This window comes from Carcharhinus amblyrhynchos, chromosome 12 (genome assembly GCF_965287045.1).
Source record: "Carcharhinus amblyrhynchos chromosome 12, sCarAmb.v2.hapA, whole genome shotgun sequence".
Taxonomy (NCBI): domain Eukaryota; kingdom Metazoa; phylum Chordata; class Chondrichthyes; order Carcharhiniformes; family Carcharhinidae; genus Carcharhinus; species Carcharhinus amblyrhynchos.
In genome coordinates this window covers 10221003-10233197 of record NC_137335.1, presented here as the reverse complement: position 1 = coordinate 10233197, position 12195 = coordinate 10221003, and the positions used below count along the sequence as shown (strand labels likewise).

General features: G+C 45.9%; 1 protein-coding gene across 3 annotated transcripts in view; it reads left to right on the top strand.

Moving 5' to 3' along the window:
* Positions 1-6876: 6876 nt before the first annotated feature.
* LOC145350774 (uncharacterized) overlaps positions 6877-12195 on the top strand; it is a 36989-nt gene continuing 31670 nt past the window's right edge. For all 3 annotated transcript variants that reach the window (XM_080200058.1, XM_080200057.1, XM_080200056.1), the window contains exon 1: positions 6877-7020. The gene's annotated coding sequence lies outside the window, so the exon portion shown is untranslated. The remainder of the gene's footprint in view (positions 7021-12195) is intronic.

Sequence of the window (12195 nt, the reverse complement as noted above, 5' to 3'; positions counted from 1 at the left end):
CATGGGGAGAATGTGCAAACTTTGGACAGACAGTCACCCAAAAAAATAGAATCAATCATTTCTGTCCTTAAAGCATTTTGGTTTTTTTTTGCATTTTGTTCATATCATTTCATATTGCTTTTTGATAATGACTCGGTGGAAAATTCTGCAGGAGTCTGAAAAGCTGGAATGATATCAATTGTTTTGGTGTGCAGACAGATTGGCAAGGCCAGCTATTTTAAAATTCTGTCTGGTACTCGGCACCTAGTACATCCTGTGCTGTGGTCCTGCTTTGTTCCACAAATGCGCCACCATTTGTTGCATCAGAGATGAATGTTAAGGTGAAGGATATTGGCCTCGCATCTTCTATAATAAAGCTTCCAAATTAATGTCCCATTACTCGTCCTTTTATTATTCTGTACTTTCCTTCTTTTAAGTTTTGCCAAGATCCAATTAGAATTCATGGGGATGGAAAATCGATTGAGCCGTGCCTGTCTTGCAGACATAAAATAAGCAGCTAATGCGTTGGAGAAAGTTTGTTTTATTTATTAGTGACACAAGTAGGCTTAAAATGAAGTTACTGTGAAAATCCCCTATTACATGCACTGCCTCAATGCAACCCTCACCTCCACTCCCCCCTCCCTCTTCTGTACTGCCTCAATGCAATCCCCCCAGCACCCCCATCCCACTACCCCACTCCCTCTCACACCAGGTCATCTGTCTTTTGTCCTTAATGTTGTTACTTTTTGCAACTCGAACACGGGGTGGAATTTTACTGGCACGTCCGCCCAAGGTTCGTACGATCCCGACCGGAGCCAACGGAGAATGCTGGAATCGGGGCGAATGTGCCGATAAAGTTCCGGCTACAGTCTCCATCCCTTCACTTCTGACAAAGAGTCAAAGGACTAGAAACGTTAACTCTGCTTCTCTCCTAAGGGGTGCTGGCAGGCTTGCTGAGTTTTTCCAGCGTCCACTGGTCTTGTGAAAGGTATCTCAGAGAATCCCTACAGTGCATAAGGAGGCCATTCAGCCCATCGAGCCTGCAATGCCAACATTGCCACTCAGGCCCTATTCCCGTAACTCTACACATTTACCCTGCTAATCCCCCTGACACTAAGGGGCAATTTAGCACGGCCAATCAACCTAACCCGCACGTCTTTGGACTGTGGGAGGAAACCGCAGCAGCCGGAGGAAACCCACGCAGACACGGGGAGAATGTGCAGACTCTGCACAGACAGTGGCCCGAGCTGGGTCCCTGGCGCTCTGACACAGCAGTGTTAACCACCGTACGTGAGTAAATATGAGTCAGGAAACAGAAAGTTTTAGTTTACCAGTAGTGCTGATACATCGCCCATGTGAAACATAACTTCTTATTTAAAACAATGCTACACCAATATATTGTGTTCCTTCAATACGAACAGAACACCTAAAATGTCAATGTTACTTGTGAATTATCCTTATGCTACAGTGGTTAGCGCTGATGCCTCACAGCTCCAGAGACCTGGGTTCAATTCCCAGATTGGGTCGCTGTCTGTGTGGAATCTGCACATTCTCTCCGTGTGTGTGTGTGGGTTTTGTTATACGTGCTGGTTAGGTGCATTGGCCATGCCAATTTCTCCCTCAGTGTACCCAAACAGACACCGGAGAGTGGCGACTAGGGGATTTTCACAGTACCTTCATTGCAGCATTAATGTAGGCTTACTTGTGACACTAATAGATAAACTTAAAAAGGCAACTCACCCTGTTGGTGGTATAATCTTCATTTTACAGTAGCACTCTGACCTCTAGTGGACACTGTCATTTGTGCACAAGAAGTAGAATTATAAAGAGTTTATTTCAATGTTCCAAATTCTAGTGGAAACAAAGTTCGATTGATTTACTTTACCTAGTCTGCAGGTTACAGTAGCCACATTCTGTTATTACACACTTAGAAAAGTTTTAAAGTTGGAAAAGTTTTCTGTAGTTGGCAGGGCTGAAGCCACTGTCCCGGAACTCCGAGCTCTGGGAACGATGAACAGGTTGCTGCTCCACTCGAAAATTCCTCTGACCCAGCACAGTGGCACATTTCCTCCAGAGTCTCCCAATCCAGACTACATTTTTTGTGAAAAGGTGTACCGTATTTATAAAGTATCTGAAAGAACATTACAAAATTGCTGCCTCACAGCACCAGGGACCCAGGTTCAGTTCCCGGCTTGGGTCGCTGTCCATGCGGAGTCTGTACATTTTCCTTGTGCCTGCATGGGTTTGCTCCAGGTGCTCCGGTTTCCTCCCACAGTCCAAAGATGTGCGAGTTAGGTAGATTGGCCCATGCTAAATTGACCGTTAGTGTCAGGAGCATTAGGAGGGTGTGGGGTTACGGGAATAGGGCCTGGGTGGGACTGTGGTCAGTGCAGCCTCGACAGGTTTGATTCCTGACCTGGTCACTGTCTGTGCAGAGTCTGCACATTCCCCTCACCATCGTGTCCGTACAGGTTTCCTCCGGGTGCTCCGGCTTCCCGTCACTATCCGAAAGACGTGTTGGTTAGTTGCACTGGCCGTGCTAAATTTTCCCTCAGTGTACCCGATCAGGTGCTGGGAGTGTGGCGACTAGGGGATTTTCATTGCAGTGTTAATGTCAGCCTACTTGTGACTAATAAATAAACTTTAACACTTTAAAGTGGCCATCACACAAAGTGCAATAATGTTCAGGTTCTCTACATGTATTATGTTGCCCTCTTGAGGTGATTCAATGCAATCAAAGAAACATTACACATATTTTAAAGTGGTCATTACAAATGGTGCAACAGTATTTAAGTTGTCTACCTAGAGCAAGTTACATTCTGAGGTGTTTCAATGCCATGATGATACATGTAATATTCACTGTGCACATTCAATGTGAGACACACAGCTCGAGGGGTTTTGATGTAATTCCACTCCTCTCCGGGCCAAAAACTCTTAGAGAGCAACTTTCCCCCATTGCATCTCCATGGCAGCTGCCCCAAGCTTCAGTGTGTTCCTCTGCACATGGTCCTGGTCTTTGGAATGTGCCAGTCTGCATCACTCAGTTGGGGACAACACCTGATACTTGGGTGGTACAGTGGCACAGCGGTTAGCACTGTTGTCTCACAGTGCCAGAGACCCACGTTCGATTCCCAGCTTGGATCACTGTCTGCGTGGAGTTTGCACATTTTCCCCGTGTTGCATGGGTTTCCTCCGGGTGCTCTGGTTTCCTCCCACAGTCTGAAAGACGTGCTGATTAGGTTCATTGACCCAAATAGGTGCTGGAATGTGGCGACTAGGGGAATTTCACAGGAACTTCATTGCGGTGTTAAGGTAAGCCTTACTTGTGACTAATAAATATACTGTAAAGACCAGCATGTTTCGGGCAGTGGGTGTCTTTCACCCAGTCAATAGCTCCCCTGTAACAGCCAATGTTTGACTCGGAGTGCATCCCTGGGAACACCCCTTGGAGCTCAAGAGTCCTGCAAAACAGAGTTGGTCAGGATGAACCTTGACACAAACCGCCTCATTTCTCTCCAGGCCTTCTTTGCAAAGGCACGGATAGTCAATCAAATTGCTATCTAGCGATGCCCATTTTGTAGAACGCAGCTCAGCACATCTTATATCTTTGCGACATGTGGAAAGTAAAATGTTTTCACTTACAGGAAATTGCAATTCCGCCACAGATCCATTTCTATGTTGGACGTATTCAAGGCAACTTCTTTCTCCTCTAAACACAATTCCATTATGACAAATAGAAGGTCCAATCTTTCATCATAGAATCATAAAATCACTACAGCACAGAATGAGGCCATGTGGCTCATTGAGTCTGCACCAGCCACAATCCCGCTTAGGCCCTATCCCCCCACAGACTTATCCTGGTAATGCCCCTGATACTAGGATCAATTTAGTATGGCCAATCAACCTAATCCACATGTCTTTGGAGTTTGGGAGGAAAACAGAACAACCAGAGGACATCCACGCAGACAACATTGCCTGATGGATTTGTGGTCAAAGATTTTCTCTCTTCAGGGAAATCAGAGGGAGGACAGGACACGCTTCTTTCCTATGGCAGTAGGTCCTGGACTTCATATATTTAAACATTAACTCTTTGAAAGTTAGTGAATGGAGAATAGGTGAACGGGTGGGTGAGTAAGTGGCTGAGGGGTAGATGTGAAGGTCGGCAGAGTGGGGAAGTGTGTAGGGTGACTAGGTGGGTGAGTTGGAGAGGTGGCTGGGTGAACAAATGGGCAGTCATAGAAACATAGAAGATAGGAACAGGAGGAGGCCATTTGGCCCTTCCAGCCTACTCCGCCATTCATTAAGATCATGGCTGATCGTACAACTCAATAGCCTAATCCTCTTTTTCCCTATAACCTTTGATCCCATTTGCCCCAAGTGCTATATCCAGCTGCCTCTTGAATGCATTCAATGTTTAGGCATCAACGACTTCCTGTGGTAATAAATTCCACAGACTCACCACTCTTTAGGCGAAGAAATGTCTCCTCGCCTCCGTCCTAAATGGTCTATCCTGAATCTTCAGAAGGTGACCCCTGGTTCTGGACTCCCCCACCATTGGGAACACCCTCCCTGCATCTACCCTGTCTAGACCTGATAGAATTTTATAAGTCTCTATGAGGTTCCCCCCCCCCAGAGGAGATGGTAGGGACAGTTGGGTCTGGGGGATAGTTGGATCTGGAGGATAGTCGGAGAGTCAGGAAGGTGGTCAGGTGATTGGGAAGGGTAGTCAAGTTGGGGGGCAGATGGAGTAGGTGGGTTTGGTTAAAAGTGGGTGTTCAGGGGAGTAGTCAGCTGGTCAGAATTCCAGTAGTCAGGTCTGGACAGCTGGTGATGGATTGTATACCGTTTAATTGGGGATGAAGCAAGTGGAGCAGAGTAGAAGGTCAGTGATCAATGGGGGCAAGGTTAAGACTGTAAAAAGATCTGTGGATCACAAAACAGAGGGCATTACTAGCAGGAGAAGGTGCTCATAGTTGTGTAAAGGGAAGGTACCAGAAGGTGTTAATAGGGCAATAAAGGTCAGTGCTCAGTGAAAGCAAAATAGAAGAACAAGTGACAGATGGCCCAGTGTGTGGGGGGGTGCAGTGGTGGTGGTGAAGGGAACATTTTTGCATGGACAAAAAATGTTTTGGATCATAAAAGAATGTCAAGATACAGGAGAAAGCTCGCAATCCAAAGTTGTTGAACTCGAAGTTGAGTCCTTAGGGTTGTAACATACTGACTTGGAAGATAAAGTGCTACTGCTCCAATTTGTGTTGGGCTTCTCTACGGCATTGCAACAGGCCATGGACAGACCATGTGGACAGGAAAGCAAAGGTGCTGAGTTAAAATGGCAATCGACAGGAAAGTTGGAGTGATGCTTGCAGGACTAAGTGAAGTGTTCCACAAAGTGGTCACCCACTCAGCCTTCATTCTCCACGGTGTTGAGGAGAGCGCATTGGGCCGACAGTTGACCAAATTGGAGGAGGTACAAATGAAAAGCTGCTTCACATGAAGCGACCTGCTGAGATTCTCTAGGTGTCCAGATCAGCAACAGTCTATCCTGGTCTCTCGATGCTGACGCTATAGTTAATAAAGCCCACTAAAACCTTTACTTTCTCAGAAGACTAAGGAAATTTGGCATGTCCACTACGACTCTCACCAACTTTTACAGATGCACCATAGAAAGCATTCTTCCTGGTTGTATCTCAGTTTGGTATGGCTCCTGCTCTGCCCAGGATGACAAAGATCCAAAGGGTCGTGAGAGTAGCCCCATCTATCACACAAACCAGCCTCCCATCCATTGACTCTGTCTACACTTCCCGCTGCCTCAGCAAAGAAGCCAGCATAATCAAGGACCCCATGCACCCCGGACATTCTCTCTTCCACCTTCTTCCATCAGGAAAAAGATACAAAAGTCTGAAGTCAAGAACAGTTTCTTCCCTTCTGCTGTCAGACTTTCCAATGGACCTACCTTGCACTAAGTTGATCTTTCTCTACACCCTAGCTATGAATGTGACACTACATTCTGCACCCTCTCCTTTCCTTCTCTATGAACGGTATGCTTTGTCTGTAATAGCACGCAAGAAATAATACTTTTCGCTGTATGTTAACGCATGTGACAATAATAAATCAAATAATTTTTCTTTCAGATTCCTGTATTTTATGAGATAAGGGGGAGGGAAATGCAGGTGATTGACGTGCCGGCCGACCAATGGTAAGTGTGAATGTGTCCGTGGGGCGGGCTCTGGAATGATGGACGTGTTGGACAGCCGGTGGTGGCTGTGCTTGCCCGTGAGGGGCAGGGCTGGGAATGATTGACGTTCTGGGTGACCAATGGAGAAAAGGGCGCATGGGGTGGGCCATTGACATGCTGAGTGACCAGTGGGGCGAGAGAGCGAAGCCGGGAGGAACGGGGCTGATGATTGACGCCTGGGTCGACCAATGAAGGGAGGGCGTGTCTGTGTGAGGGCTGGGTCTGAAATGATGGACGTGCTGACTGACCAATGAGGTGGGAGAACGATAGGAGGGGGGCCGGCGCAGGAGGTGTACGCACGAAGGGAGGGCTCTTCTACACCACGTGACGAAGACGGTTTTTCCCTCGGCGCACATCGACGTCGGCCCCGCCCACTCAACTGCAGGCGCGTGCGCGCACACACTTTGTTGGGTCGAGCCTTTGCAGCGGGCTGTCTCTGGCCAGCCGAAGCGCTTGCGCGCTATTCTGCCCTCCGCTCTCTCCTACCCTCCCCTCCCCTCCCCGCCGCGCCATCCCGATCCAATCAGCAACAGCGGCGCGCGCAGATGCCGGCGCAGCGCGAGGCGCGGCGGTTGGGACCGCCGGCGCCGGGAGAGGGCGGGGCCTGAGTGGCGCGTGCGCGGAGTTGATGGGCCGCCGGAGCAGCCCGATGGTCAGCCGGAGCAGCCCGATGGTCAGCTAGAGTCCTGCCGCCTGGGGTCGGGGGGGGGGAAGGGAAAAGGGGGCAACAAATCACCCCCCTAAACCCCCAACAGTCCTCCAACACACACCTACACACCCTGCACAGGCCGAGTCCCGGATAGCAGGTCAGTCGGTGCGGGAGAAAGTCGTTTGGTTTGTGAGGGAGGGGAACCGCATTCGGCCCGGGACTCAACCCCCTCCCCCTCAATGTCTGTATTGGGGGGGGGGGCGATGGTAGAGGCTGTAGGCCCGGGAGGAAAGAGACCGACAGGCAGTGGGGGAGAGACTCATGTCCAGCGCTGGACACCCCCCTCCCCTTTTTGTCCCCACTGCTTGGAGGCAGCCAAATGTCAGCTAGCACCACCCCCCCGCCCCCTCACACCATTGCAGCAACCCCCTATAGATCTGTTTTGTTCATCTTTAACCTGCATTTGGTTCAGTAATGAGACCCCCCCCCCATCTCAGACGTTACTGAGGTGTCCCCCCCCCCCCTTTTTCATCTTGGGTGGCACAGTGGTTAGCACTGCTGCCCCACAGTGCTAGGGACCTGGGTTTGATTCCAGGCTTGGGTCACTGTCTGAGTGGAGTCTGCACGTTGTCCCTGTGTCTGTGTGGGTTTCGTCCAGGTGCTCCGGTTTCCTCCCACGATCCGCAAAGACTAATTAGGTGCATTGGCCGTGCTGAGTTGTCCCTCAGTGTACCCACAATGGGGCAATTTGGGGATTTTCATAGTAACTTCGTTGCAGTGTTAGCGTTGCCATGATGTGGAAACGCCGGCGTTGGACTGGGGTGGGCACAGTAAGAAGTCTCGACACCTGGTTAAAGTCCAACAGGTTTATTTGGAATCATGAGCATTCAGAGCACTGCTTCTTCCTCGGGTGAATGTATTGAAGGAGTAGCATGCCAAATAAACGTGTTTGACTTTAACCTATTGTTGTGAGACTTCTTATAGTGTCAATGTAAGCCTACTTGTGACACTAATAAATAAACTTAACATTTCCCAGTTCAGGTGCAGCTTAAAGGTCTACCTTTGTGAATTGATATAAGGCTTGTGCTGCTGGAGTGTGGGGTGGCACAGTGGTTAGCACCGCTGACTCTCAGCACCAGGGACCTGGGTTCAATTCCTGGCTTGGGCCACTGTATGTGTAGAGTTTATGCATTTCCCAGTGTCTGCGTGGGTTTCCTTTGGGCACTCTGGCTTCCTCCCACGGTCCAAAGAAGTGTGGGGTTGGTGGATTAGCCATGGTAAATGTGGGGTTATGGGAATAGGATGAGGGGGTGGTGGAGAGTCTGTGCTGACTTGGGCTGGATGGCCTCCTTTTGTCATGTGGGAATTTTATGGGATGCTTCAATTAGAGTGATTAGTTTGGGAGATGTTGGATGCTGTGACAGCAGAGGCGTGTGTGAGAAGGTTACAGTTAACTAAAACTTCTAACTTGAGTCATGACATTACCATCTCTCTGCTTGTTAGTTCACTCATCTGCAGTTCCGCTGCAATCACTCAAACTCACCCTGGAGACTCCCAGGTTTCGGTCTCTGAGAGATGTCCCTGAAGGAACATGGGCAAGCAGTCAAAGGGTAAACCCTTAAAATACAGGCCAGTTGGTTGCGTTGGGCTGCAAGTATAGAAGTGGTCCTGGGGCTAAATGTTTTAGTTCAGCATCTTATTCCTAACACACAATAAAGAGCACGTACTGTAGGGGGTAAAAGTCAGAGGATGTTGGAATGTCAGCATCTCGATTGGGAAAGGACAGGTTAGCAATGTCAGAGATGCACAATACTTTGCTATAATAGCGCTGTCTAAAGTGATCTCTTGATTTTTATGACGAATCATTTATTGCTGGTGAGGCTTGCATGTATTTAGTCCAAAGATGTGCGGGTTAGGTTGATTGGCCATCCTAAAAAAAGAGTTGCCCCTTAGTGTCCTGAGATGTGTAGGTTAGAGGGATTAGTGGGCAAAATATGTAGAGATGTGGGAGTAGTGCCTGGGTGGCATTGTGTTCGGTGCAGACTCAGTGGGCTGAAGGGCCTCTTTCTGCACTGTAGGGTTTTGATCATTTACTATATATTCATTGTCTCGTTGCATGTTTTCTCCTTAAAACCTCTGCAGACCTCACGTCACACATTATTTTGTGGTTTGTTATGACTATGGCAGTTGATATTAGACCAAGAAATGAAAAGCCTGGCAGCATCGTGTAGAGTGAGGACAGCAACAATACAGTTTTGGGTCTGTGATCTTTCATCAGAAAGGACCTGAAATGTTAACTCTGCTTTTCAGTCCACAAAAGCTGCCTGTCCTGCTGAGTATTTTCATCATTTTTGGTTTTTGCTTTTGTGTTGTAGTTAATATGTCAGTGCCGTGCTGGACCACAATAGTGTTAAGCATCAGCCGTGTTTGAGCAGGTTGCCTTTAGGCCAGATCAAGTAATGATGAAAGATTTCCTTCTCTAATGGACATTTAGTGATTTTTTTTTAATGACAGTCTTTTGCAACGATCTAGCTATCTTATTTTTTACTGTCACAATCATTTATTTCAGATTTTTTTTAAAAACTGAATTCATATTCTCAAACTGTCATCACGGGTTTTGAAGCAGTCTCTAATACCTGGTTCAATAACAAGTGCTGCACTTCTGTCATAGATACTAATTGACTTGCATGTGAATTAGGAGAAGTAGTACACCATTTGGCCCCTTGAGCCTGCCCGGCCATTCAGGAAGAGCATGGCTGATCTGATTGTGGTCTCTAATCCACATTCCATCTATGTCCAATAACCTTTAATTCCCTTGTTGGTCAAGAATCTAGCTACCTCTGCCTTACAAATACTCGATGGCCCTGCTTCACTGTGCCCTGGGGAAGAGAATTCCAAAGATTCATGAGGGAATCTGAGGGAAAGGATTTCTTCTCATCTGTCTGAAAAGGGTGACCCCTTATTTTTATACTTTGTCCCTTTGTTCTAGATACAAGTAGATTTGCTGTATAATCCCAAAATTTGTTCTTATTAAAAATAACTAAACAGTAAGATAAAATTTTCATGCATCCCGAGCAAAAAATGTTTTTGAGAAATTCGTAAGGGTGATGAGGGATTTGCTGACCTTCAGTTTTGCTAGCCTTTTTTCATTTCTCTGTGCAGATTTATAAGCTGAAGCCTGCTCCTTTGTGGGAAACAAGGCAATTTTAAATATTGAAATGGTAGTCCTAAAACCCCAGCTTCGTTTTTGCTGAATTGTTTTATGACTGCCATCACTCAGCTCCCAGCAGCATCTGTGCGTTCAATAAACAAAGAGATGCAAACTAGATACAAATGCTCATGGTATGGATCAGCACAGTGGTTAGCACTGCTGTCTCACAACATCAGGACCCAGGTTCGATTCCTGGCTTGGGTCACTGTGTGGAGTATGCATGTTCTCCCCATCTCTGCATGGGTTTCCTCCAGGTGCTCCGGTTTCCTCCCACAGTCCAATAGACATGCTGGTTAGGTGTATTGGCTATGCCAAATTCTCCCTTGATGTACCCGGACATATGCTGGAGGCGACTAGAGGATTTTCACAGTAACTTCATTGCAATGTTAATGTAAGCCTACTTGTGACAATAATAAATGAACTTTAAACTTTAATTTGTAAAATCTTATCTAGAAATTCAAAATTCTTTAAATTATCTGATTTATTTTTTAGCATTATGTTTATAACAGTTAATTCAAATTATTGGATAAATCAATTTGAGTACAGATTATTGAAAAAAAAGTGTTTTAATTGTTTTGATTTGTTTTAACCCGTTGAACCAAATTCCATTCACAGAAAAAGACTTAAAAACACAATATTGCTTTTTTTCTTTTAATAGGTCAACCAGGCTTTTGTTTTGTTAACTTATTCTTGAAGTGCAGGACAGAGTTAGAAGGTTGAGGTGAACCAGAAGTGATATTTAAATTTTACCAAACTGAAGTTTTGGAAATACAAATACAAACTGCAAATCCGAAACTAAATTTAAAAATGTTGGAGAAACAGTTTGGTTAGTGCCTTCAAAAAAAATTATAATGCTCAAGGTGAATATCAGGCTTGGCCTTTCTCATTACAGGTGCTGACTGCCCTTTTAAGTTCACTTTCTCCATTGTTATGAGTTCTGTTCAAATATGTGCGGGGTAGGTGGATTGGGCATGGTAAATTGGTCCTTAGCGTCAGCAGGATTAGTAGGGTACGTGCGTGGGGTTACGGGAATAGAGTCTGGGTGGAACTGTTGTTGGTGCAAGCTTGATAGGTCTAATGTCCTCCTTCTGCACTGTAGGGATGCTAACTTGTAAAAGGAAAGAATGATCAAGGGAGACAGGTTTCATAGTTTTAAGACAAATGCATTATCGTAGAAGTATGCAATAAGCTTTGGTTTCACCACAGTGTAGGGACACAGGAGTATATGGAATGACACAATTACAACTTAAAATAAAGGTTCTGAGAGATCTGATCAAATTGGTTTCAATAAAATAAAAACAAAGCTTCCGGAGAAGGAAAAAAAGTGTTGGGGACAAGAGATGCCTTTTCTCATATCTCTCTAGTGTGTGACATATTAGAATCCTACGAATTTAGGGTTGTCAATTTGGAATTGAATCGGTCTGAGCTTGATGTGAAAGCAAGGAAATTTGATTTCCATTTGAAGTCCAAGAGTTCCTGATGAGGGAAGAAAAAGTAAGCTGTAGCTATGAAATGTAGCAGCAGTTAGATTGAGGGACATCCAATTGAAAAACCTGAAAATATATTTTTGTCCAGGAGGCCAAAAGGCACCGACTAATCTTTTAAGACTAGAACAGATAAACGTTTGAAGTTGAAGCCACAAAGTATGGGAAAAGCCAGGAAGTGGGGTTAATTTCAGAATGCTCTAGCATAAATCCAGATACAATAGGCCAACAAGACCTGCTCCACTCTAAACCTCTGTTGTTCTATGTAGTGATTATTACTCTGCAAGGGAGTGTAGGTTGTGTGCAGTTAGGACTTGTAATTGGAATTAAGTTGATCAGTAAAAGAACTTGAGATCAAATGCTGAATTTAGGAGGTCATTTGTATGGAGTAAGAACAGAGTGGAAGAGGAGAGAGCATTGGGAAACTCCGAAGTTAATGGAAAACAGCCTTGGAGCATGCTACCAATTATAGTGTAGATGGAGGGTAATAATCAGCAAAGTTATATTCATGATACATTGCCAGTTTTTGACGCTGCATTTTTAAACATTGTAAAAGGCAAATGCCAGCATTTTGAAGTGATGAAAGTCAGTGGTTCATTAAAATGTAGAAGTATACAATTCTAGGGCAGAAAATAAA